Here is a 24,797-nt window from a genome sequence, read left to right on the forward strand (position 1 = left end):
ATGAATGAAGCTGCTGTAAATATCTGTGTGCAGGTTTTTGTGTGGATATGTTTTTGAGTCCTTCACTTTTATACCAAGGAGTGGGATTGGTGGATCAGATGGTAAGAGTATATTCAGTTTTGTAAGGAACTGCTAAACTGTCTTCCAAAATGGCCATACCATTTTGCGTTCTCACCAGCAGTAAATGATAGTTCCTGTTTCTCCACATCCTTGCCAGCATTGGGTGTTGTCAGTGTTCCAGACTCTGACCATTTTAATAGGTGTGTAGTAGTATCTCATTGCTTTATTTTGAATTTTCCTAATAACGTGATATGGAGCATCTTTTCATATGCTTATTTACCATGTGTATAGCTTCTTCAATGAGCTGTTTAGTGGGCTTTTCTTTTTATTGCTAATGTTTCATTTGAGGCTATAGCTGTAGGATGGAAGATATTCTCGTGTGTATTTAACACCTTGGCAAACCAAAATATGAGATGAAGTGGCTTATATTATTATATGTTTGCTCATTGCCTTAACTCAATTTCCTTAGCCTTTTGTTTTCTTCAATTGCGAGAGACTCCTTGACAATCTGTCTCGTCTTCAAATTATTTACTTTGACCCTTTGTGCAGTGACCTCTTTGAGGACAAGTCAGAGTGTGTTCCTCTTGCTCAAACGTTTCAAAGAGGAGTGAGAACCTTCAAAATTTTTCTTGCCTGTCGAGTAAGCTTACCATGTTTAGGTTTGCACACAGTCTCCCCAAGTCTGTCCCTTTTGTAACTGGAAGCTTTAGCCAACCTGTCTTTTCCTTTCCTATTTTCGTATCGTGCTGGTGTTGCCCTCCACACCACCCTTTGAAGCCCTATCCAAATTCCTGGCGGAGGTCCAGACAGTAACTCTTTCATTATGATTTTGTTGATTTTATTCATCTGAAACAAACATTACATTTTTTTCCAAGGCATTTTTCTTTGTGCCTCTCACATGCTTAATAATTTTTTTGGTGCACATGCTTCAAGAATTGTTCTGTTTAACATACACCCTGATGGCAGGTAGGATGTTTTATCTTTGTATGCGTCACTGTCCCTAGCATAGTTCAGTTCTCACACATGGCAGTTTGTAAAACTGAGGGGTGGTTTCTTATGCCAGGACTCATAGTGCAATGTTGATATTAGCCATAGTTGGACTATTATATAATTAAATATGTACAAATAAAGGCATAGGTTTCCACCATTATTTCATGTCAGAGAAGGGCAAATGGAATTTTTTACAACTAATGTATTTCCTCTTCCCGTTATCATTTACTTGACCATATTAAGTGTTTTTTGAAAAAATATAAAAGGATAAAAATACTGGCTTTCATTTGAGTAGAATAGAAAATACTAGGTAATTGATATTTTTTTATAGATGTTATTTTTTAGTATGTCTGAGTATGGCTGTTACTTGATTTTTAATGGTTTACTCCTTTAATGTAAGTTTAATGTTTATGTAGGAACACTTCAGCTATTCTAACTAGAGAAGGGGACCTTGCAAAGTTCAATATAGTGAAGATCTTCATTGTGAATATTTCTGTGAATGGTTATGATGGGAAATTGTCAATGGCTTAATTTTAATTATTTTTCGTTTGCATTATTTCATAAAAGAGACCTTTGTGCAGTAATTTTTGAATCAGATTTTGTGGCTACCATTTTGGAGGATTGGAAATGGCTCCAGCTCTTGTTACCACGAAGAAAGATGAGTTTACAGAACTATTGCCAGGGGGTGGTAAAATAATCTGACTAGTTAATAAAGGTTTTTCCTGTTGTGAAAAATAGGCAATTCTACACGGTAGGACTTGGCTTAGCGCATTTGACGTTAAACCGGCTCCCGATGAGAGAGTGTCTCTGCGAGTACCATGCATGGGGATTGCGTTTACTCCTGCGTGGGCACATAGGAGCACAAGCGTGCTGTAGAGCACTTGACTACTGGACATGGCCCAATTTATTTTCATAGGGTAGAAGAGAAAAAAATGATTGAAAAAAATCTCCAGTAGATCAATTGGAAAGAAAAATTCTGACTACCTTAGGGGTTAGTGGACATATATGAAGTTCTTGCCTTCTTTTTCCAACAAAATATGGTTTAAACTTCTGTTTGTCCTTAAATGTTTCAGGCAGAAAACTGGCACAATTTAAAAGGCAGGTAACAGTGGATTGTTGTCAGTATCCTGTGCATTTCAAAGGTGGAAAGCATTTGTTAAAGACATTTCATTTTTCCCTTACAAGTTTAGTTAGAGTGTGTGTAATTGTTCTGAACCGGTTCAGTGATTACAAAATGAATTAAACCTACTTTTCCATGTCAATGAATGAATAAATGCCTCGCTGTGTGTTGTCAAAATATTACTCTCCAAGGTAAGGCGGAAGAATGTGGCAAGTGTGGGTACGCTGGGAATTAGAACTAAGTTCCAAGTCTTCCTCTTCCCCTGCTAGCTGGGAGATCTTGGCAAAGTTATTTCACCTATGCGTCCATCTCCTCCTCTGTAAAATCAGCACAATGCCTGCCTCATACATTTGTTTCGTGGATAAGAAATACTGTATGTAGAAAACACTTACTATTGCCTGGTACAAACTAGGAGTTCAAAAACTGGTAGCTCTTTTAATACCTGAAAGACTCCCATATATCATTACTATAGATTTAGAAATCAATAAGTTAGGTATTTGGCAGGAAACTCAATCAGTGAGGATTAGCTGAAATAGGAACAGGAAAGTAGGCGCCTATCTTGGTTTGGTCAAAATGGAGAAATTACAGAAAGGATGGAGTTTCCTTTGAGTAATTCAGCGTAAGAATTTCTTAGTGAATGGAGAGTTTCTGTGAAGTGAGTTGTCCTTGCTTCCCCTTTTGGGTGGTGCTTGATTTACCATCCTCATGGTTCCATAGCAGGTGACTTGTCTGTGAACCATGGGTGTGTGATATCACTCACCCTTTTCTAGCTGAAACAAGTCCTTTTCCAACAGGACGGTATTCACATTACCCTACTGTACCAAATGCATTTTACATTCCAGTATTAGCCAGAATTCTCCATCCTTTTGGGGATAATGACATCTCTTGATATTGATAAATATTATCTACTGTCTATATCTCTTCATCTACTTAACCACTAGAGAAACCGCAGCAGAATATCTGCCTTTGTTCATTTTTTCTTGCTTTCTACGGATATCCTATTTTCCTGTACAATACATTCGTAGTACTTTAGGTAATTTCCTAGGGGGTTGTCTAATGTGGATAGGTCATTGCTTGTGTTTTGGTGCTTCAGTTTCTCTTTGGTCCTCATGGAATGTCTGTTTTTGCCATTTGAATATTGAAAGATCACTTCTTGTAGCCCTAACACTCTTTCTAATTATGGAAGTAACACAAGAAAAAACTAAAAGTGTGTATGAAGTAGAGAACAGAGTCACAAACAAGAGTTGAGAGCAGAGAAGCATAACAGTGTCATCTGATATTTTAAAAAATTCGTGGAATACTTACCCGGGACCTGGAGATACTGACTTAAATGGTTATTGATCAATTGATAGGACACAAAACAAAGAAAAGTTGACTACATTTGGAAAAATAGTAACATGGCTAAAACAATGAGAAGAACAATTACCATAAATATGGTGTCTACCTTCGTATACTTATGAGGAGCCAGGCAAGAAAGAACATTCTATGGAAAGAAAACATCTCAATGTTGAAATGCAAAGAATGAAAATGAAATGATTAATACAGAACGAAGAGGCGGCATGTAGAATAAATGTCAACAAAAATGTTGCTGTTTGAGCGGAAAACTCTTGCAGTCTGAGAGGAAAAGTGACCATTGTTTTCTCCCATGTTGGAACAATATGAGATATGATGTAATACAGGGAAGAGCTATGCTAAAATAGAACGTACATCTTTTTTGTAAATACAAAAGAACAGAAAACGAGAGTACTTAGATGACATCACGTAAAAAAAGAAAATCACTACAGCTAATGAATGAGTAGCTTTAAAAGAGAAGGACAATGCTTCTTTCAGATTTTATCTGAATGAGTTAAAAATCATTCCAAACGCTCAAATATAAAGAAGTAGTTAGCTTCCATATTTTGGAAGTCTCTGCTGTGTTTGAATGGAGATGAAAATCAGCAGAATCTGTCAAAGAAAGATGTTTGCGAGACATTTTAGGTGAACAAAATAGATAAAAAACAGTCTGCACAGTATAATCTTATTTTTTTTTTATTTAAAAAAAATTTATTTACTTTGGAGAGAGAGAGAGAGAGAGGGAATGAATGGGGGGCGGGGGTGGAGGGGCAGAGAGAAGGAGACACAGAATCCGAAGTAGGCTCCAGGCTCTGAGCTGTCAGCACAGAGCCCAACGCGTGGCTCAAACTCACAAACTGTGAGATCATGACCTGAGCCAAGGTTGGACGCTCAACCGACTGAGCCACCCAGGTGCCCCACAAGTAACTATTTCTTAACAGCAAAATCATTTATTTGTTACTTCATCCAGTAAATGTTTATTGAACACCTGTTATATATCAGGCACTGTGCAGAGCTCTGGATAGATAGTTGTGAATAAAACAAATATGTTTCCGGCTCTCATGGCATTTAAATTCCAGAGAGAAAACAGACACTTAACAAGTAAATAAATGAATAAGATTAATTAGACATTATTGATAAATGCTCAGAAGGAAAAATCCATGATATCGGAATGCTGTGGCATAGAATTATAGGGTAGAGGTGAGGGTTACTTAGACTAGTGGGTTGCACAAACCTCTCTCAGGAGGTGATATTTAATCTGGTGTTTAAAGGAAGGAAGAAACCAGCCCTTTGAGCACTAGGACATTCTGTAGAGAAATTTGAGAATAGAATCCTTCCAGCATTCTTCCCTTTTCTTCAGTCCTTTAAAAGTTGTTATACCCAGACTCAATTCTGGCGTTCTTTTTTTTAAATATTTTTTAATGTTTATTTTATTTTTGAGAGAGAGAGAGAGAGCAGGGGAGGGGCAGAGAGAGAGACAGAGAGACACAGGATCCAAAGCGGGCCCCAGGCTCTGAGCTGCCAGCACAGAGCCTGATGTGGGGCTTGAACTCACAAACTGTGAGATCATGACCTGAGCCAAAGTCGGACACGTAACTGACTGAGCCACCCATGTGCCCCTCAATTCTAGTGTTCTTAAGGGACTTGCCTTTACTGAAATTTTCTAAAAGCATTCAGCTGAGATTTCACATAAACAACTTTTTAAATTTTCATAGTTATCAGTTTATTGGATATTCAATTAAATTAAATAATTAAAATAACAAGTCCAACTGGCACTAATAATTTCGGGACAAACTTAACTGAGTCTTGTTAAAATGGAACTCAATTGGTATCATCCCTGTCATTAAGTAGGGTGTGTGTGTGCGTGCACTGATCGTGAGGGTACAACATAGCGTTGGCATCAGTCAGTATCTTTTTTGGAGGGCCCGGGGAAACCTAGGTTCATCTATGATTGGGTGTATGAGTGGAAGATAGTTATAAGAGTTTCGTTTCTTTCATTAGTTTAACTTTCTGTACTCTTTTCGAAACTTCAGTCTTCCATCTTAGATGATGGTTTGGCCATGATGGATCATTGGCCACTAAAGTGTTTCCATCAAATAGTAATGTTTCACAGAGGAAGGTAGGAATCCTCCTTGCATTAAATGAGGAAATGCAAATGAAGTGGTCAGCACAGTGTATAATGCATGATAGATGCCTGACCATTATTAGTTGAATTCTAATTCACAATCTCTTTTGAAGACTAATGACAAAGTCAAGGTAGCCTCAGGAACTGTCTTTGGGATAGTCTATGATGGGGATAGAAGGTGCTCTTTTCCTTAGTATCCTTTAGTTATTTAGGTACAAACATTATTTGCATCTCTTTCTGAGGGACAGAATTGGGAATTGTCCAAAGAGAGGGTGTAATATGCTTGTAACTGAAAACTGGGGCGATGGGGTAATTTTCTTTGTATCTCAGTGAAAGGCCCAAGGAGACTTTTATCTTTTGCTGTGGATTAAAGGGCAAATAGCTGCCATCAGGACAGTATTCCTGGGCCCAGAAAAATATTTTGTGCCATGTGTTAGATATCTGATTCAGTTTCTGCATAATTATGAGATGATATCAATTCACTGTTGTCTCTGGTGGCTTGGGGAAGCCCAGGGGATTGGGCTCCTTGAGATCTTTTCAGAGCATCTGTGAAATGAAAAGCATTTTCATAATGATATTAAGACATTATTTGTCTTTTTCACTCTTATTTTTCATGAGTATGCAGTGGAGTTTTTCTAAAGACTGAATGATGTGTGATGTCTGCAACAGAGTGAATACAGAAGCAGACAGGATCATCTGGCTGTCATCTATTAAGCCAAACATTAATGAAATTTGCAAAAATTTCCAACAATGTTATTATCTCACTAAATTTTTCTGGGGTTTGGGAAAGTATAAAATATGCTATTTATAGTAACAAATTTATCATTGTTATTTCTAAATGAGTAAATAAGCATTTCAAAATTTTCTCTTTTACTTTCAAATATGGTAAACATTGAAAAATGTCACCCATGTGAACCAAAAGCTTTTTGGGCTCTTCAGTAATTTTTCAAGTATGAAGAGGTCCTGAGATCCAAACAATTTGAGAACCAATGATGTAGAAGGAGATAACCGAATCCTAGGAAATGGTTATAGCCAAGAGATGTAGAATTTCTAATTGTCAACTAGCATTTAACAGATCATATCATTAAGGATACTTGATTCCAAATACTTTTGAAGGAGAATAATAAATTCTAAGAGTACTTGAAAGTTTTGTCCCTACCTTTTAAACGAAACCAGACATAATACAGAATATTTAACAAAAAGGAAAAAAAAAAAAAAAAAAAAAAAAAAAAACCAGACAAATGTTTCTAAAGAATTCTTGCAGGAGAGGAATTGATGTGAGGTGAATACATTTTCATGCCGGTGTAATGGCACAGTTTTTTAAGATATGGAAAAAATTTAAATATAACTAGGAAAACTTAAAAGCTTCTAAAAATTTTCTGTTTTTATTTTAGAAATAGCAATCTAGCTAAATTAACTCATGCGGTGTTAATTTTCTTTATTAATATTTTCCTTTATTATATGTGTCTGCAGTTATAATGTGTTGTTTTAACTGCTATGAAGAAGTAGCTTCTCAAATACCAAGGTAATGTAGTCTAATAATTTAAAAAAGATACTTGGATTCTCAAAATAGCATGGATAATTTTATATGTAGATTGATAGTATGTTTAACTACAATCTTTCAGTAGCGTGAGTTATATGCCATGATTCATCTTTGTGAGTCACGATTAACAACATGACCTATTTGTACACGTTGAGTTTCTGAGGATTGGGTAACAATAGGTGATATACTCCAGTGGTATCATTAAGATTCAAGAGCTCTTACAAAGGCGAGTCTTTGGAATAACATTTCATTAATTGCCCACATAGTTTTCAATCAGCAACTAACCCCTAATTATTCTGTAAGTTCATCCTTGAGCATGCTTTTCTTAAAATAACATTTATCATTTTTTTCACATTGCAAAAGGAATACGTATTCATTGTACAAAATACAGCAAATGTGGAGACGCTAAAAGAATCGAATAAGGGCTGTAGGCACGTCCTTTTCTTGAAGATCATGCTAATAACATTTGGGTACATCTCCTTCTAGTTAAATATGACATATACATACATGTGGTTTTTTGCAAAACTGGAACCATACTGTACATACTGTTTTATAAATAGCTTTGTCCCCCAAATAGTATTTCAGTAACATTTTTCTTTCAGGTACGTATTTTGTTAGTATTCACATTATCTAAAGTTCCCTAGGTATTTTTTTTGCTATTATCTACAATTATGATAATGCATCATGCTGTCTTGAAGGTTAGATCACTCAGTGTTCTTGTTTGCAAACAACAGAACTGATTCTGGCTAAATTTTCACAGAAAAGGAGTTTACTGGAAGCACTGGCACCCAGGATAGATGGAAGCTGGGCCATCTAGGCTCAGAACATGGAAAACCAATGCCCACTACAATGCAACACTAGAAATTTCTGTCTACACATGTGTACATTTAAAAATTACGCCTACCTGTTTGACTCTGTAGAATCTATTCCATTCACTTAGATTAGAACTGAGAGAATAGACGTGGGTCAGTTGCGAAAATGGTAAAAGGGGAACAACTCAGACACTGATATAAATGGGAAGGACTCCCGCAGCTCTGAACCAGAGGGGTTATTATATAATTACGCCAGGAGACTAAAGATCCCTCAGCTTGCTGCATTGTGAGCCAGGTGTAAGACAGGCAGGTCTTCATTTCTCACTTGCTGCTATTTATGGAGCACACACCTTCTTGTTATTTATTTGAGTGAGAGGAATAGCCACAGTGGGCTGTTCTCGAGGAGGCTTGTGAAAGTCAGCTGGAAACAGGTCTGGACAACCTGAATGTGAAATGCCCAGAGTCTGAGGCAACGTGGAAAAGCAGAGGAGGCGAACCCAGGATGTGAAGAATCTTAAAAAAAATTTTCTTTTATTTCAAGTTTTTATTTAAATTCTCATTAACATATATGGTCAAATTGGTTTCAGGTGTAGAATTTATTGATTCATCCTTACAGATAACACCCAGTGTTCATCACGACAAGGGCCTTCCTTAATGCCCATCCGAATCTTAAGATGTGAGGCTGTGCTATATCAGAGTAGCAAATTAAGTCCTTTCATCCCCCCATTCCCCTTCCCTAAATTGCTAAGTCGGAGACCATGTGTTAGCCTGACTGATATAACAGCTTGAAACTAGGCCATTTGAAATATAGATGAATTCTTGAGGATAGGTGAGAAAATATGCCATTTTGAAAAGCTGTCTTCTACTAAAATCATTGCATAATGGCATTCGGCAGCATTAGAAATGACATGGAGAAGAAATAGTGCTTCAAGAATAGAATTTCTCTTAGCTGTCTTTGGAGGGCTGAGGAGTTCTTCCAGAGAAATACACTCTTGGTTGATTGAGTAAAACTGGATCTCCAACAACTGTTCTAACTGGGAGAGGCTGTCCTCCATACGACACTGGACTCTTCGTGGTGACAAAATCAAGTATGTTAGCCTCTGTCCTCCTCTACTCCCTTTCCCTGCCTCATCCTCCAAAACGAGGAGCCCTTTAGTGATGTTTAATTCTTAAAATGGGAACTTGCTGAGAAAATGAGTGCCCTAGCCTCCACTATTTTTTATCTACATGTTTTCTCAGCAAATAAGGACTTCAAAGAGTTAGCAACAAGGCATTTAGAAATGGGCAGTAAGTAGGGAAAGAAAAGGAAGGTATTCACACCTACTGAGAACCTACTAGGTCCTACTAGAAGTATATAACTTCTCAGTTTATTCTCCCAACCACTTTGAAAGTGGGTATTAGTATTTCCATGTTACTGAGTTAACTGAAACTCAGAGAGGGTAAGAGATTTGCTCATGACCACCGATGCTAAATAGAAGAAACCGGATGCAAATTGCGGTTTCTTCCACTTCCAACTGTTTTTACCGTAACAGTTGAGGGCAAGGAAAGGAAACAGGTGAAGGTCATTTCATCCGTGGAGAGAGGGGAGAAGAAGAAACAAGACTATTAATGGCATTTGTAATTGACATTTGTTGATGTTCACATCTGCATTTGTATTTGATCAGTGCAGTTGATGTTCACATCTGCAGTTGTATTTGATCAATCAGTTAATAATGACTATTAACTGAATTTATTTAACAGCATGATCACCAACCACTAATAATATGAAAGCTGTATCTGTGACTCACATATCCATGCTCTTTATCAGAAGCATTTTTGTGATAATTCATTCCAATATCTGATAATTTTGTAATGGCCATATCTGTTTATCTATAGCTCTCTATCTATCATCCATTCATCCAGCTTTCCTCATTTCTCTACTATATATATATGTATATATATGTATATATATATGTATATATATGTATGTATATATATACATATACTTACATGCACAGTCAAAAATTTTTTTTCTTTTTTAATATTTTTATTTAAATTCCAGTTAACATAGGAATATGTGTAGGAATATGTGTAACACATAGGAATATGTGTAACATAGGAATAGTGTAATATTAGTTTCAGAGGTACAATATAGTGATTCAATACTTGCATACATCACCCCGTGTTCATCACAGCAAATGCACTTTTTTTTTTAATCTTTATTTTTGAGAGAGATATAGAGAGAATGCGAGTTGGGGAGGAACAGAGAGGGAGACAGAATCCGAAGCAGGCTCCAGGCTCTGAGCTGTCAGCACAGAGCCCAACACGGGGCTCGAACTCACAAACAGTGAGTTCATGACTTGAGCCAAAGTCAGACACTTAACTGACTGAGCCACCCAAGCACCCCACAAATGCACTTCTTAATCCCCAGCACCTATTTCACCCAACTCCCACCCACCTCCCCTCTGGTGACTATTAGTTTGTTCTCTGTAGTTAAGTGTCTGTTTCTTGGTCTGCCGCTCTCTCTTTCTCCTTTGCTCGTTTGTTTAAATTCCACACGAGACTGAAATCATACAGTATTTGTCTTTCTCTAACTTACTTTGCTTAGCATAATACTCTCTAGCCCTATCCATGTCATTGCAATGGCAAAACTTCATTCTTTTTTATGGCTGAATAATATTCCATTGTGTATATGTACCACATCTTCTTTATCCATTCATCAGTCATTGGACATTTGGGCTGTTTCCATTGTTAGGCTATTGTAGATAAAGCTTCTATAAACATCTGGGTGGATGTATCCCTTTGAATTGGTATTTTTGTATTCTTTGGGTAAATACCTAGTAGTGCAATTGCTGAATCGTAGGGTGGTTCTATTTTTAACTTTTTGAGGAAACTCTCTTCTGTTTTCTGGAGTGGCTGCACCAGTTTGCATGCCCTGCAACAGTACATGAGGCTTCTCCTTTCTCCACATCCTCACCAACACCTGTTGTTTCTTGTGTTGTTGATTTTTGACATCCTGACAGGTGTGAGGTGATATCTCATAGTTTTGATTTGTATTTCTCTAATGATGCATGATGTTGAGCATCTTCTCATCTGTCTGTTGGCCATCTGTATGTCTTCTTTGGAAAAATGTCTATCCATCTCTTCTACTCATTTTTATATATTATGTGTATTTTGGGTGTTGAATTTGATAAGTTCTTTATAGGTTTTTGATACTAACCATTTATCATATATATGTCACTTGCAAATATCTTCTCCAATTCCATAGGTTGCTTTTTAGTTTTGTCGATTGTTTCCATTGCTGTGCAGAAGCTTTTTATTTTGATGAAGTCCTAGGCATTGATTTTTGCTTTTGTTTCCCTTGTCTCAGGAGACATATGTAGTAAGAAGTTGCTATGGCCAATGTCAAAGGTTACTGCCTTTGTTCTCTTCTAGGATTTTGATGGTTTCCTCACTCACATTTAGGTCTTTCATACATTTTGAATTTATTTTTGTGTGTGGTGTAAGAAAGTGGCCCAGTTTCATTCTTCTACATCTTGCTGTCCAGTTTTCCAAACATCATTTGTTGAAGAGACTTTTTTTCATTGCATATTCTTTCTTGCTTTATTGAAGATTAATTGACTACATAGTTGTGGGTTCATTTCTGGCTTTTCTATTCTGTTCTATAGATCCATGTGTCTTCTTTTGTGCCAGTACCATACTGTTTTGATCACTACAGCTTTGTAATGTAACTTGAAGTCTGGAATTACAATGCTTCCATATTTTTCTTTTTCAAAGTTGCTTGGCTATTTGGAGTCTTTTGTGGTTTCATACAAATTTTATAATCATTTCTTCTATCTTTGTAAAAAATACTGTTGGTATTCAAAAAAAGGTTTTAATTCTTGGGATATTTTACAATTTTTACATTATTTAAAGCAATATACAGTAATAACATTTTCTGATTATAAAAATAATCTTTGCTAATTGAAGAAAAGTTTAAAAGTGTGATGAAAATAAAAATCATCCAAATCTTATAGACCAGTAGAAACTACTGTTAGCAATTTGTTGTATTTCCCTATATTCCAAAATGCATATGCACAGAAAAAACCTTCTATCTTGAGATAATTACGGATTCACAAGAAATTACAAAAATAATACAGAGCTGTCCTATGTATGCTTACTCAGTTACACTCAATGGTTACATCTTACATAATTATGGTACAATATCAAAACCCAGGAAATTGACACTGGTAAGTGTGTGTGTAGAATTCTATCACTTTTATCATATGTATATTGCTCATGTATTTACCACCACTGTAAAAATTGTATATGTACATTTAAAAATTTCAGATCATTGTGTATAATCTGCTTTATAACTTTTTTCTCCACTTAACGATATAGTACAGTGAATATTTTTCTTTAAAAAAATTTTTTTTAAGATTTATTTTTGAGAGATAGAGGGAGACAGAGCATGAGTGGGGGAGGAGCAGAGAGAGAGAGAGAGGGAGGCACAGAATCTGAAGCAGGCTTCAGGCTCTAAGCTGTCAGTACAGAGCCTGACGCAGGGCTCAAACCCGCGAACTGTGAGATCATGACCCGAGCCAAAGTCAAGACACTTACTTAACTGAATGAATCACCCAGGCACCCTATTATTTTTAAATACAATTAATACCTCTCCTCTAATGATAACATTTTAATCAGTCTAGTTTTCCATTGGCTAGACATACACATTTGTGTGCATCTTGGATAATTTCTTTATAGTAAGTAGAATTGTGTAGTCAATGGCTACGAACATGTTAAAAGTATTTGCTACTGGGGCGCCTGGGTGGCGCAGTCGGTTAAGCGTCCGACTTCAGCCAGGTCACGATCTCGCGGTCCTTGAGTTCGAGCCCCGCGTCAGGCTCTGGGCTGATGGCTCAGAGCCTGGAGCCTGTTTCCGATTCTGTGTCTCCCTTTCTCTCTGCCCCTCCCCCGTTCATGCTCTGTCTCTCTCTATCCCAAAAATAAATAAACGTTGAAAAAAAAAAAGTATTTGCTACATACTAACGAATTACCTTTGGATGTATTGTATCAGTTCATACTCATGTGAGCCAAAATGAATGATGATGTCTATTAACCAACATTGGTATTAGCGCTAAAAGAAATCAGTATCTATTTGATAAGTTAAAGTGTTATTTTATTGTACATTAGTTTGCATATATGTGATTCCTGGTAACGTTGAATGTTTTTATGTTTATTAAACATTTCTATATGTTTTCATAAATTCTTTGTTCCTATACTTTAGCCAAATTTTTCCATGAGGGATTCTTTCATATATATATATATATATATATATATATATATATATATATATATATATATATATGTGTCATTTCTGTGTGAAGGATATTATCACATGATCTTATATGTAGTAACTTTTGTATGTTTATTTCAGTTTGTCATTGGGTTTTATATTGTTTATAGTGATTTTGCTGTGCATCAGTTAAGGATTTTCATGTTATCAAACTTATCAATCTTTGTTTTTTGGTAGTTTCTACTTTTGGAGAGTCCTTTTATACCTGAAATAATTAAGTTACATTTTCTTTTTGTTTTTTTAAGACGTCTTTTTTTATATTAAACTCTTTAAACCATCTGCCATCTATTTTTGTGTATAGTATAAACTAAGAATCTGGTTGATTTTTATTCTAAATTGTTAGCTATCCCAGCAACAGCTTTTGAAGTCCTTTTCATTAATCTGAAGTGTCTCACTTATCATACATTGAAATCATATGCATAGCTCATAAAGGATAGAAAGTGGATTTCTAAAACTAAGATATTGTTGACACACAATGCCATATTAGTTTCAGGTGTACAACATAGTGATTCAACACATGTGCGTGTTATGCTGTGTTCACAGCATACCTACCATCTGTCGCGACACGACAATACCATTGCAATACGTTTGACTCTACTCCCTGTGCTTACCTTCTATCCCCATGACTTACTCGTTCCATAACCAGAAGCCTGTACCTCCCACTCATCTTCATTCGCTTTGCCCATCCCTGTCTGGCAATCGCCAGTTTGTTCTATTTATGAGTCTGTGTCTGTCTCTTGTGTTTTTGTTCATTTTGTTTTTCAGATTCCACGTATATGTGAAATCCTTTAGTATCTGTACAGGGTAGAAAGTGGATTTAAACTCACATTAATTTATTTCATTTACTCACGTATTCATTCTTCCATTCACTCATTCCGCAGACGTGCATTTAGTACCCAGTGTGTGCTTTAGTTGTAGCGGTTAAAATGATGGACAGGGTCCTTGTCACTATAGGACTTTCTTTCATGATGGGGCTTGGGAAGGGAAGAGGTTATAACAAATAAGTAAAAAAAAAATTGAATCTTTTAAGCTAGAAGTTCTATTAGAAAGATAAAATTTGAGTGTTTCTCATGACCTCACACTAGTACACACTCTAGTGGACTGTCATTTCTTGCTTCCTGCACACAACCCCTGGTAAACTCCATTAACTTATGAGTCACCTTCCTTATATGTCTCCTCTCAGTGTCCCTGACCCCCCACGTAAAGAGATAAACAGCTCCTCTCCCCTCCTACTTCTGTCCTGCCCATTTCCTTTGTGCTGTTTCTCTTCCACAGTACGTGTTGCTTCTGACATGCCCTATGTGCTGTGGTCATTACTTACCATCTGTTTCCCCCTGCTAGAAGTCAAGTCCACCAGGACAGCATTTTTGTTTTTTTCATGGCATAGGCCCAGCACCCAAAACGGTGCTTGGCATAAAGCAAGCATTTAATAAACGTGTACTGAGTAAACGGGGCTGGGAACTACCTAATGACATTTGAGCTGAGTTCTGAATAAAAGGCCTTCTCTGAAAAGATCTGGGGAAAGATCAGTGCATCGCAGATATTTGTTCAAAAAAAGATTTGTCTACAAAAGCTCTTCTAAGCACTTTTCAAAAATTATTTCATTTAATCTTCTAACAACTTTATGGTGTATGCCTAGTTATTATTCCCATTATACAGATGCGTAAATGAGAAACAGAGACAATGACACCAATCTAAACGCAGGCAGAAAGCCAGGCAATTTGGAGCCAGTGTGCACACTTATCTACTATGCCTTGCCGCCTTTCCAAGCATAGCCAGTGCAAAGTCCCTCAGGCTGGAACAAACCTGAGGTTTTTGGAAGGACAGTAAGAAAACCAGTATGGCTGGTATTTTTCTAGCCGTGAGGAACACAATATGAACTGAGTTCAGAGAAGTAGGTGAGGGGAGTACACAGAAGGCCTTACAGACTGAGGTTAAGAGTGACACAAAGATTGTTGTTATTGCTGGAGACTTTTCTCAGTACAATGACGTGATCTGCTTCACAGTGTAAAAAATTTGCTCTGGATCCTGAACGGAGAAGCAAGTTCATGGGAAAAACAAAATCCTTATGAACAGTTCTGCTAATTTTGTTTCCCCTAGGTATACATTGTTTAAAAGTTGTATTAGTTTATAAATTACCTTCTTGCATCTGTTTGAGTCCTTTTATTTTAACTAATGGGATATTTTTATATTTTTATGATGTGTTGTTATTTTTTGCACAGGGAGCTTTAATTCATGAAAACGAAGATGATGCAACATTAGGACTTTTGAGCAGATGAACAGAAAGTCATAACATGCAATGATGTCATACTGCAATCAGTTCATCATATTCAGGCTCATTTCCTAAAATTCAATCTTTTTTTTAAAAAAAAAAAAACTGCTTTGTGGAGGCACTATTTACATACCATAGATGTCACCCAGTTTAAGTGAATAACTCGGCCATCTTTAGTATATTTACAGGATTGTGCGTCCCTCACCACATTCTCATTTTACAACATTTCCATCACCCCAGTGAGAAACTTTGTGCCCTTTAGCAGTCATAGCCCTGGGCACTGATGAATCTACTTTCTGTCTGTAAACCTTCCCTTTCTGGACATTTCATATAAATGGAATCATACAGTATGTGATCTTTCATGTCTGGTTTCTTTCACTTAGTGTAATGTTTTTGAGGTCCATCCATGTTTTACTTAGTATCAGTAACTCACTGCTTTTTGTTGCTGAATAATATTCCATTAGGTTGGGGCGCCTGGGTGGCGCAGTCGGTTAAGCGTCCGACTTCAGCCAGGTCACGATCTCGCGGTCCGTGAGTTCGAGCCCCGCGTCGGGCTCTAGGCTGATGGCTCAGAGCCTGGAGCCTGTTTCCGATTCTGTGTCTCCCTCTCTCTCTGCCCCTCGCCCGTTCATGCTCTGTCTCTCTCTGTCCCAAAAAATAAATAAACGTTGAAAAAAAAATTTTAAAAAATATTCCATTAGGTGGATTTACTACATTTTATCATTCATCAGGTGATAGGTAGATTATTTCCACTTTTGACTGCTATAAGTAAAAGCTGCTTTAGACCTTCCTGTACAAGTCTTTGTGTAGACACATTTTCATTTCTCATGGATGGGGGTTTCTTTTGGAAGGAGTGGAATTGCTGGCCTTTTGGGAAATCTGTGTTTAAAATGAATTTTCCAAAGTGTTTAAATAAAACCAGAATAACCTACATTGTGGTTTTATTTTAATAAATTGCCATCCCCTAATAATTTAGATTATTTTGCTATTAAACAAAAATTTGTAAAATTAGCTTTTGGTATATACTTGAAATTTTAAGTTATTTAATAGGGAATGGCTTTGCATGTCAATAATGTTTCAAATATTGAGAAGTAATTTCTCTATTCTCAGATTTTTGGGGAGGTGGCTGAGTTTGTAATTTGATTAAAAAGGTATTTAAAATGAAGATGCTCAGTTATTTCAGAACATAGAACATACGGAATTATTTCTGTCTTTAAAATAACCTTCTATGGAGCAAGAGGTTTGAAAATCACAGGGTGCATATCTTTCTTTTTTGTTACTTTAGCTGCTGACATTTTAAGTTCAATTTAGCAGCGGCCTTATATTTTTGAAGTTAATGAAGTGGATTTCAGGTTGGGTTAATAGTAATTTAATATGACAATTAAGTCATTAGTGAAGCTAATTATTAAATGGAAAGCTCCCTGTAATACTCAAGTTCATAAGGAAATAAAATCTCTTCAGCTGCCGTGAAGACTGGCAGCTGGCTGATGTGTAGCTCTTTTCACAAAGCACAGTAGCAAGGTTGGCAGACGATAGTCCTGCACGTGGTATTATTTCCAGCAGGCTGGAGTTTAGTATTTAGGTTCATGTCTAGTCATGACTTTATTTACCTAAGTGAGATAGGGTATAAAACACCGTTTCACGGCATCTTGAGTAGTGTAAAAATATATCCACGACGTTTACCCTGTTTACCTCAAACCCAGATGACAGGGGTAGTCACTGCCATGTTTATTATAATAAAAATAAGGGGCGCCAGAGTGGCTTAGTCCGTTAAGTGTCTGATTCTTTTTTTTTTTTTTTAATTTTTTTTTTCAACGTTTATTTATTTTTGGGACAGAGAGAGACAGAGCATGAACGGGGGAGGGGCAGAGAGAGAGGGAGACACAGAATCGGAAACAGGCTCCAGGCTCCGAGCCATCAGCCCAGAGCCCGATGCGGGGCTCGAACTCCCGGACCGCGAGGTGGTGACCTGGCTGAAGTCGGACGCTTAACTGACTGCGCCACCCAGGCGCCCCAAGCGTCTGATTCTTAATTTCGTCTCAGGCCATGATCTCACGGTGTTGAGATTTAGCCCCGCCCTGGGCTCCACTCTGGGCATGTAGCCTGCTTAAGATTCTCTCTCTCCCTCACCCTCTGTCCTTCCCCCACTTTCACTCTCTCTTAAAAACAAACAAACAAGCAAACAAACAAAATCAGAACGATGCTGCTAGGAATGGTTTTATCCTTTTATTTTGGTAAGCAAGAGCATGCATTTCTTTTGGTATGTATCTGGGGCAAAGTTGCTGGCTAATGAGGAATGCTAGTTTGACTTTGGTAGATAGGGCCAATCCATTTCCCTAAGTGGTTAAATCTCTTAATACTGTCTGAGAGTAACTGTTGCTCTTAGTAGGTAGAACTGAAGACAACCCAGGTGCATTAACATTGGAATGAATGCATGGTGATATGTGCACCGTGGAATACTATATAGCAAGGAAAACAGACTATAAAGTTCAGGTAACAACGCACCTGAATCTCACGGACATGATATTAAACGAATAAAGCAAGACACAAAGTGAAACGTACTTCACAGTCTCTATTTTTATGAAGTTAAAGACAAAATCATGCTGTGGTGTTAAAAGTCAGGATAGTTGCTAATTTGGGGAATAAAGAGGCTAGCCATGGAAAAGGGGCAGACGGGGAATTTCTGGGTGCTGTCCTATTTTGCTTCTTGGCCTGGATTTATTCACTTTTTGATATTTCTTTGGGCTGTACCCTTATGATCTACATACCTTCGTGTTTGCGTACTAAACTTCAAAAGAAAGTAAAATACAAGTAGGTATTAAACTTAAAAAACATTAATTTTAAGTTCTTTTGATTTTAATTGTAACATCGATGTGAACTTAAACAGAAACATTAAAGTAACATTTAAAAAACTGTCACCCTAATAAATTCCATGATATATGCTATCAATTTGCTTTCCCAAAGAGTATTTTTTGCCCTTTAGTTTTGTGATTTTTAAGAGATTGTCTTTGTAGTTTTGTTCCTTTTTTAACATCTTCAGAATTGTGCCAGTTTTACAATACATTTTTTTAAAGTTTTTATTCAAATTCCAGTTAGTTAACATGCAGTGTAATATTCATTTCAGATGTATAATTTAATGATTCAGCATCTCCATACATCACCTGGTATGTGTCACAAAATGTGTCCTCCTGGGGCGCCTGGGTGGCTCAGTCGGCTGAGCGTCCGACTTCGGCTCAGGTCACGATCTCATGGTTTGTGAGTTCGAGCCCCGTGTGGGGCTCTGTGCTGACAGCTCAGATCCTGGAGCCTGCTTTGGATTCTGTGTCTCCCTCTCTCTCTGCCCCTGCCCCACTCATGCTCTCTCTCTCTGTCAAAAATAAGTAAACATTAAAAAATTTTTTTTAAAAACAAATGTGTCCTTCTGAATCCGGGTCATCCATTTTACCCATCCCCCACCTCCTGCCCTCTCTTAACCAGAGGGTCAGCACAGTTTAATTACTGACAATAAGGTTACCCTTGTGATTCATTTATTTCATAACAATTTTAATGGTTTTATCAGATAATTGTTGTGTAAATTTCCCCCAAATAATAGGATTTTTATTTTGATTACTTTTATCTTATAAATGAACTTGGAAGTTGAGGCACCTGGGTAGCTCAGTCTGACTCTTGGTTTCAGCTGATTTTACAGTTTGTGAGTTTGAGCCCACCTCAGGCTCTGCTCTGACAGTGCAGAGCCTGCTTGGGATTCTCTCTCTCTCTCTCTCTCTCTCTCTCTCTGCCCCTCTCTGGCTTGCAGTGTTTCTGTCTTTCTCAAAATAAGTAAACTTTAAAATAAATGCTTACATGTAAAAAAATAAATGAACTTGGGAGGAATTGACATTTTTACAATTTTTTTTTCATCTAGGTGTATGTATCTATGATGTCTCAATTTATTTAAGACTTCTCTTATGCCATTTAGTTAACTTTTTCTTTTTCTTTCTTCCTTCCTTTCTCTCTCTCTTTTTTTATTTGAGAGAGAGAGAGAGAGAGAGAGAGAGAGAGAGAGAGAGAGAGACAGCAGGAGCAGGGGAGAGGGGCAGAGGGAGAGAGAGAGATAACGGATTTTAAGCAGGATTCATCCTCAGCTTGGAGCCTGACGTGGGGCTTGATCCCTCAACCCTGAGATCATGACCTGAGCAGACATCAAAAGTCAGATGCTTGGGGCACCTGGGTGGCTCAATCAGTTTAGCGTCTCTTGATTTTGGCTTGGGTCATGATCTCGCAGTTTGTGAGATTGAGCCCTCCATCAGACTCTGCACTGACAGTGCGGAGCCTGCTTGGGATTCTCTCTCTCCCTCTCTCTCTACCGCTCCCCTACTCGGGCTCTCTCTCTCAAGATAAATAAATATTAAAAAAAGAGACAGAGAGAGAGAGAGTCACACACTCAACTGACTGTGCTACTTAGGCACCCCAGTAACTGTTCCTTTTTAAAACTCAGTTATGATCACATGGTTAAGGTATGAATACATTCTTATTGGTACACAATTAAAACATTATAAATAAGTTGTAATCCCAAATTTAGACATATTGCTTTCCCTATTCATAGTTATTGATTTTCAGTGTACCCCTCCAAAATTTTGTATGCATCTACATTTGTGTAAATATACCCAGAGAAGATGTATGGTATCATGTCCCAGTATTTCTTGGTCTATATGAATTGTATCATGTAATCCAATATTTGTGTGTGTGGTTTGCTTTTCATTTCTCTCTTCCAACAATATAGCTTACTTACATCTTCTTCTGCATTAGAACATTAGAATTCCCTCATTCTTTTAAATTGCTCATTTGTATTCAATAGAATGGATATACTATGGATTATTTATGCATTCTTTTAATGAATATGTAGGTTGTTTCAATTGCTCATGATTATAAGTAATGCTAAACCACAGCCTATCCATATCTTCTTGTGCATGCTTAGAAGTTTTTCTCTAAAGTAGATTTTGAGAGGTGGAACTGGTCAAAGGGTATGTACATATAAAAATTTGATTAAACCTGTCCAGTTCTTCTTGACAAATATTTTTTTTTCCAATTGAAATGCTCACTAAGAATATATAAAAAACTCATTTCTCATTTCACTTAGTATAATACACTCTAATTCCATCCGTGTCATTGCAAATGGTGAGATTTCATTCTTTTTGATCACTGAGTAATATTTCTTAGTATATATATATATATATATACACACACTATATATACATACAGTGTATATATATACACATGTGTATATATATACAGTGTGTATATATATTTGGTGTATATATACGTATATATAACGTATATATATAGTGTATATATATAACGTATATATATAGTGTATATATATATAGTGTATACATATAGCATATATATATATAGTGTATATAGTGTATATATAGGGGCGCCTGGGTGGCGCAGTCGGTTGAGCGTCCGACTTCAGCCAGGTCACGATCTCGCGGTCCGGGAGTTCGAGCCCCGCGTCAGGCGCTGGGCTGATGGCTCAGAGCCTGGAGCCTGTTTCCGATTCTGTGTCCCTCTCTCTCTGCCCCTCCCCCGTTCATGCTCTGTCTCTCTCTGTCCCAAAAATAAATAAACGTTGAAAAAAAAAAATTTATAGTGTATATATATAGTGTATATATATATAGTGTGTATATATAGTGTATATATATAGTATATATAGTGTATATATATAGTGTATATATATATATATAGTGTGTATATATATAGTATATATATAGTATATATATATATATAGTGTGTGTATATATATATATATATATATATATCACATCTTCTTTATCCATTCACCAATCATTCATCAATAATTCCACTCAGATGTGGAATTTAAAAACAAAACATGTGAGTATAGGAGGGGAAGGAAAAATAAAACAAAAACAGAGATGGAAGCAAACCATGAGAGACCTTTTTTTAAATTTTTATTTAAAAAAATTTTTTTTAACGTTTATTTATTTTTGAGACAGAGAGAGACAGAGCATGAATGGGGGAGGGGCAGAGAGAGAGGGAGACACAGAATCTGAAACAGGCTCCAGCCTCTGAGCAGTCAGCACAGAGCCCGACGCGGGGCTGGAACTCATGGACCGTCAGATCATGACCTGAGCTGAAGTCAGCCGCTTAACCTACTGAGCCACCCAGGCACCCTGAGAGACTCTTAATGATAGAGAACAAACTGAGGGTTGATGGAGGGAAGTGTGTGTGTGGGGGGATGGGCTAGATGGGTGATGGGCATCAAGGAGGGCACTTGTTGGGATGAGCACTGGGTGTTACATGTAAGTGATGAATCACTAAATTCTACTCTTGAAACCAATACTAGACTATATGTTAACCAACATGAATTTAAATTAAAAAGAAGAAAAAAAAATCATTTCTACCCCATCATCTGCACTTCAAATTTTAAACACCATGGGAGATGGTAAAAATGAATGATTACTACTCTTGGGGGAATTTACATCCAATGTGATCGAGAATAAAAATAATTGTAATAAGGCAATAAAAATAATGCATTAAGGGTAGATGAACTTGTAGAAATAATAGCTTAAATGCATGGCAGTGGGAAAAAGTGTTACACTATCTTCAGGATGCCTTAGTGAATTTTTCCCAGCCAAAAGGTCAGGCTCAGAAACCCAATTTGTTGGCCCACTGGGGGACTGATTTTTTGGGAATAGATTCACAATAACCAAACTCACAGAGCCTGAAGTACAAAAAACAAAACAAACAAAAAACCCCCCACCAATTTATTTATGCACAGGAAGATAAGTGCCAAAGGGTTCAGACATGTCCTCCAATGGTCACCTTATGTCCATGGCTACTCCATACAGAGAGCCAAATTTCCATATGAACGTAAGCTCACCCAGTTTTTTTAGAAAATATGTGCAATATGGCAGTCCATTTGGCATGTATTCTCTGTGAAGCCTATCAACCTGCAACACCAGTTTACCATCCTGATCATTGTGCCTGGAATGAGAAAGAGGAGAGAGAGTGTAGTCAGTTACAGGAATCACTGCCTCCACAAGGTAAAGACATCCTCTCCCTTGGACACTATCGGGATGGGTCCAGTGATATTTGCCTCTGGCACTCTCTCTTCTCTGGGCTCGCAAGGATGCACAGCTCTGTATCTGATAGGTACATTTTTCCATTACAGTCAAGCATTATTCTCGAGGAGCAATTCATGTTACTTAATCCTAATAATAAAATCAATAATTACAGTAGTAGTGTTTATTCAGGGCTTATGATGTGCTAGGCACAGTTCCAAGTGCTTTAGATACCTTGACTCATTTAATCCTCTTTAAAGTGTCTTTGTCTATCTGCATCTCTGCCCATCACCTTTTGGGTTGACAGCTCATCTATCTGAGGGAGCAAACATTTATTTTGGTTACATGTTCTTCGAATGGCCCTCAATATAAGCACAACATAGGGAAACACGATTAAAATACATCTGGAATTCTAAGTAGAAGTGATTCATTTTGATTTGGTCAATAAGGGAAACTTCTCATGAAGGAGGAGAAGGGGCTTTAAAGCATGAGTAGAATTTTTATGGACAAAGATAGTAGATTCCTCTGTTTAAAAAAATAAATGCTAGTTTTCCTGCTTAAAAGGTTAAGTTTCACTTAACTGGAAAGTTTGCTTACCTTAAATACCTAATTCCTCAACAATGCCTGACATACATAAAATGTATTTTATCAAGAATTTGCTATTGAGGGTAGGAGTGGGGAGAGAATGTGGGTATTTTCCTGTAAAATTCTTACTGTCTGATGAAATGCAATGGAAATAAAACTGTCATTGGCCTTTTCTTTCTAATTGTGTTTCTCACACACTTGCACAATTTATATCTTAATGAAAATGAGGCTCAAGAGATGCTTTTAAAATCCAGGAGGGGAAATTAGAATGCATTGCCCTTGATTGCAGCATTTGCTATTTTAGAGGCAAAAAGCATCAGTGGTCACTTATAAATTGCAATTCTGACCTACATTGCAGAGCTAGCAAATTTCCCTGGGAAACTGATCAATAACACACTGTTAAAAGAGGACCTTGCTAACAGCCTTTCCTTAGAAAAAGCTAAGGTTGACAGTCCAGGAAACAATTTGTTCCATTTCATCTACTCTCCTGGAATTCCCGGCAGGTAAAATTGCTCCCTATTTCATAGTCACAAAAGCATTTCACTTAAAGTAATAATGTTGATGTTGATTGCATTTTTAATATACACGTTATAAATAGAGACTTCTGGTAATTGTGGCAGCAGGCTAGCTATGTCTGACACCTTTTCTGCCAGTTTCTAGTACAGTGCCTTGAAAAGATGCACAGAGAAGACTGAAATGGGCAGCGGAGGAGGAGACTAAAGGAAAGACAGAGTCAAACTCTGCATGAAATTTCTGCTATCATTGATGGAGATGACTTGAGATTATTATTTTTGGACTACACCCAAGTTTTTACATCGGAACAAAATAAAGAGCCTCAAGGGTGATAGGAAGAGCTATTAAGTCAACCCCCATGTAAAGGCAGCCATATTCTCAATAAGGATTTCCCAACCTTGCCCCGTTTACACTTGGAACCAGGTAATTCTTTGCTGTGGGGGGCTGTTCTGCGTAACATGGGTTGTTTAGCAGCATTCTGGTCTCCACCCATTAGATGCTAATAGCACTTCATCACCCCTGACTGTGATAACCAAAAATGTCTGCAGACGTTGCCAAATTCCTTGAAGGACAAAACGGTTCACATTCGGAACCATGACCTGATGACTACCATAGCTAGAATCTCAAGTTTCTCTGTCTCACTTTCCTTTTGTCACCATTGATCCTTCTCTTTCCATTTTTTATGACAAGAAATCAAGGTGGGGACAAAGTGTAGTGCCCTGAAGTCTGAAGCAACTTGCCCCTAAAAAAAGTTTAGGACATGCGTTTGGATCAACATTCATCTTTGGTGCTAGAAGTTGAATTAATGGTTACCTCTGAAGATGTGGATGGTATCAGGGCGATGTAAAAGTCTTTTCCAGTGATGAGAGTGTTCCATATCTCGATCTAGGTGGTGGTTATACATCTGGGTAAAACTTACTGAGCCCAACTGTTAAGCTGAGTATAATTATGGTATTTAAGTTATACCTCAATTAACAATAAAAAAATGAGGCTCAGGGGGCACCTGGGTGGCTCAGCTGGTTGAGCGTTGACTCTTGATTTTGGTTCGGGTCATAATGTTAAGGTTATGA

The 24,797-nt window shown here is 37.3% G+C and overlaps 1 long non-coding RNA gene across 2 annotated transcripts in view; it reads left to right on the plus strand.

Moving 5' to 3' along the window:
* Positions 1–24,797, plus strand: part of LOC121033601 (uncharacterized) — a 62,531-nt gene that overhangs the window by 25,094 nt on the left and 12,640 nt on the right. For both annotated transcript variants that reach the window (XR_005792020.1, XR_005792019.1), the window contains exon 2: positions 23,868–24,150. This is a non-coding gene — a long non-coding RNA (uncharacterized LOC121033601). The remainder of the gene's footprint in view (positions 1–23,867; positions 24,151–24,797) is intronic.

The sequence above is a fragment of the Herpailurus yagouaroundi genome, unplaced genomic scaffold (assembly GCF_014898765.1).
Source record: "Herpailurus yagouaroundi ecotype Mexico unplaced genomic scaffold, PumYag 159, whole genome shotgun sequence".
Lineage (NCBI taxonomy): Eukaryota > Metazoa > Chordata > Mammalia > Carnivora > Felidae > Herpailurus > Herpailurus yagouaroundi.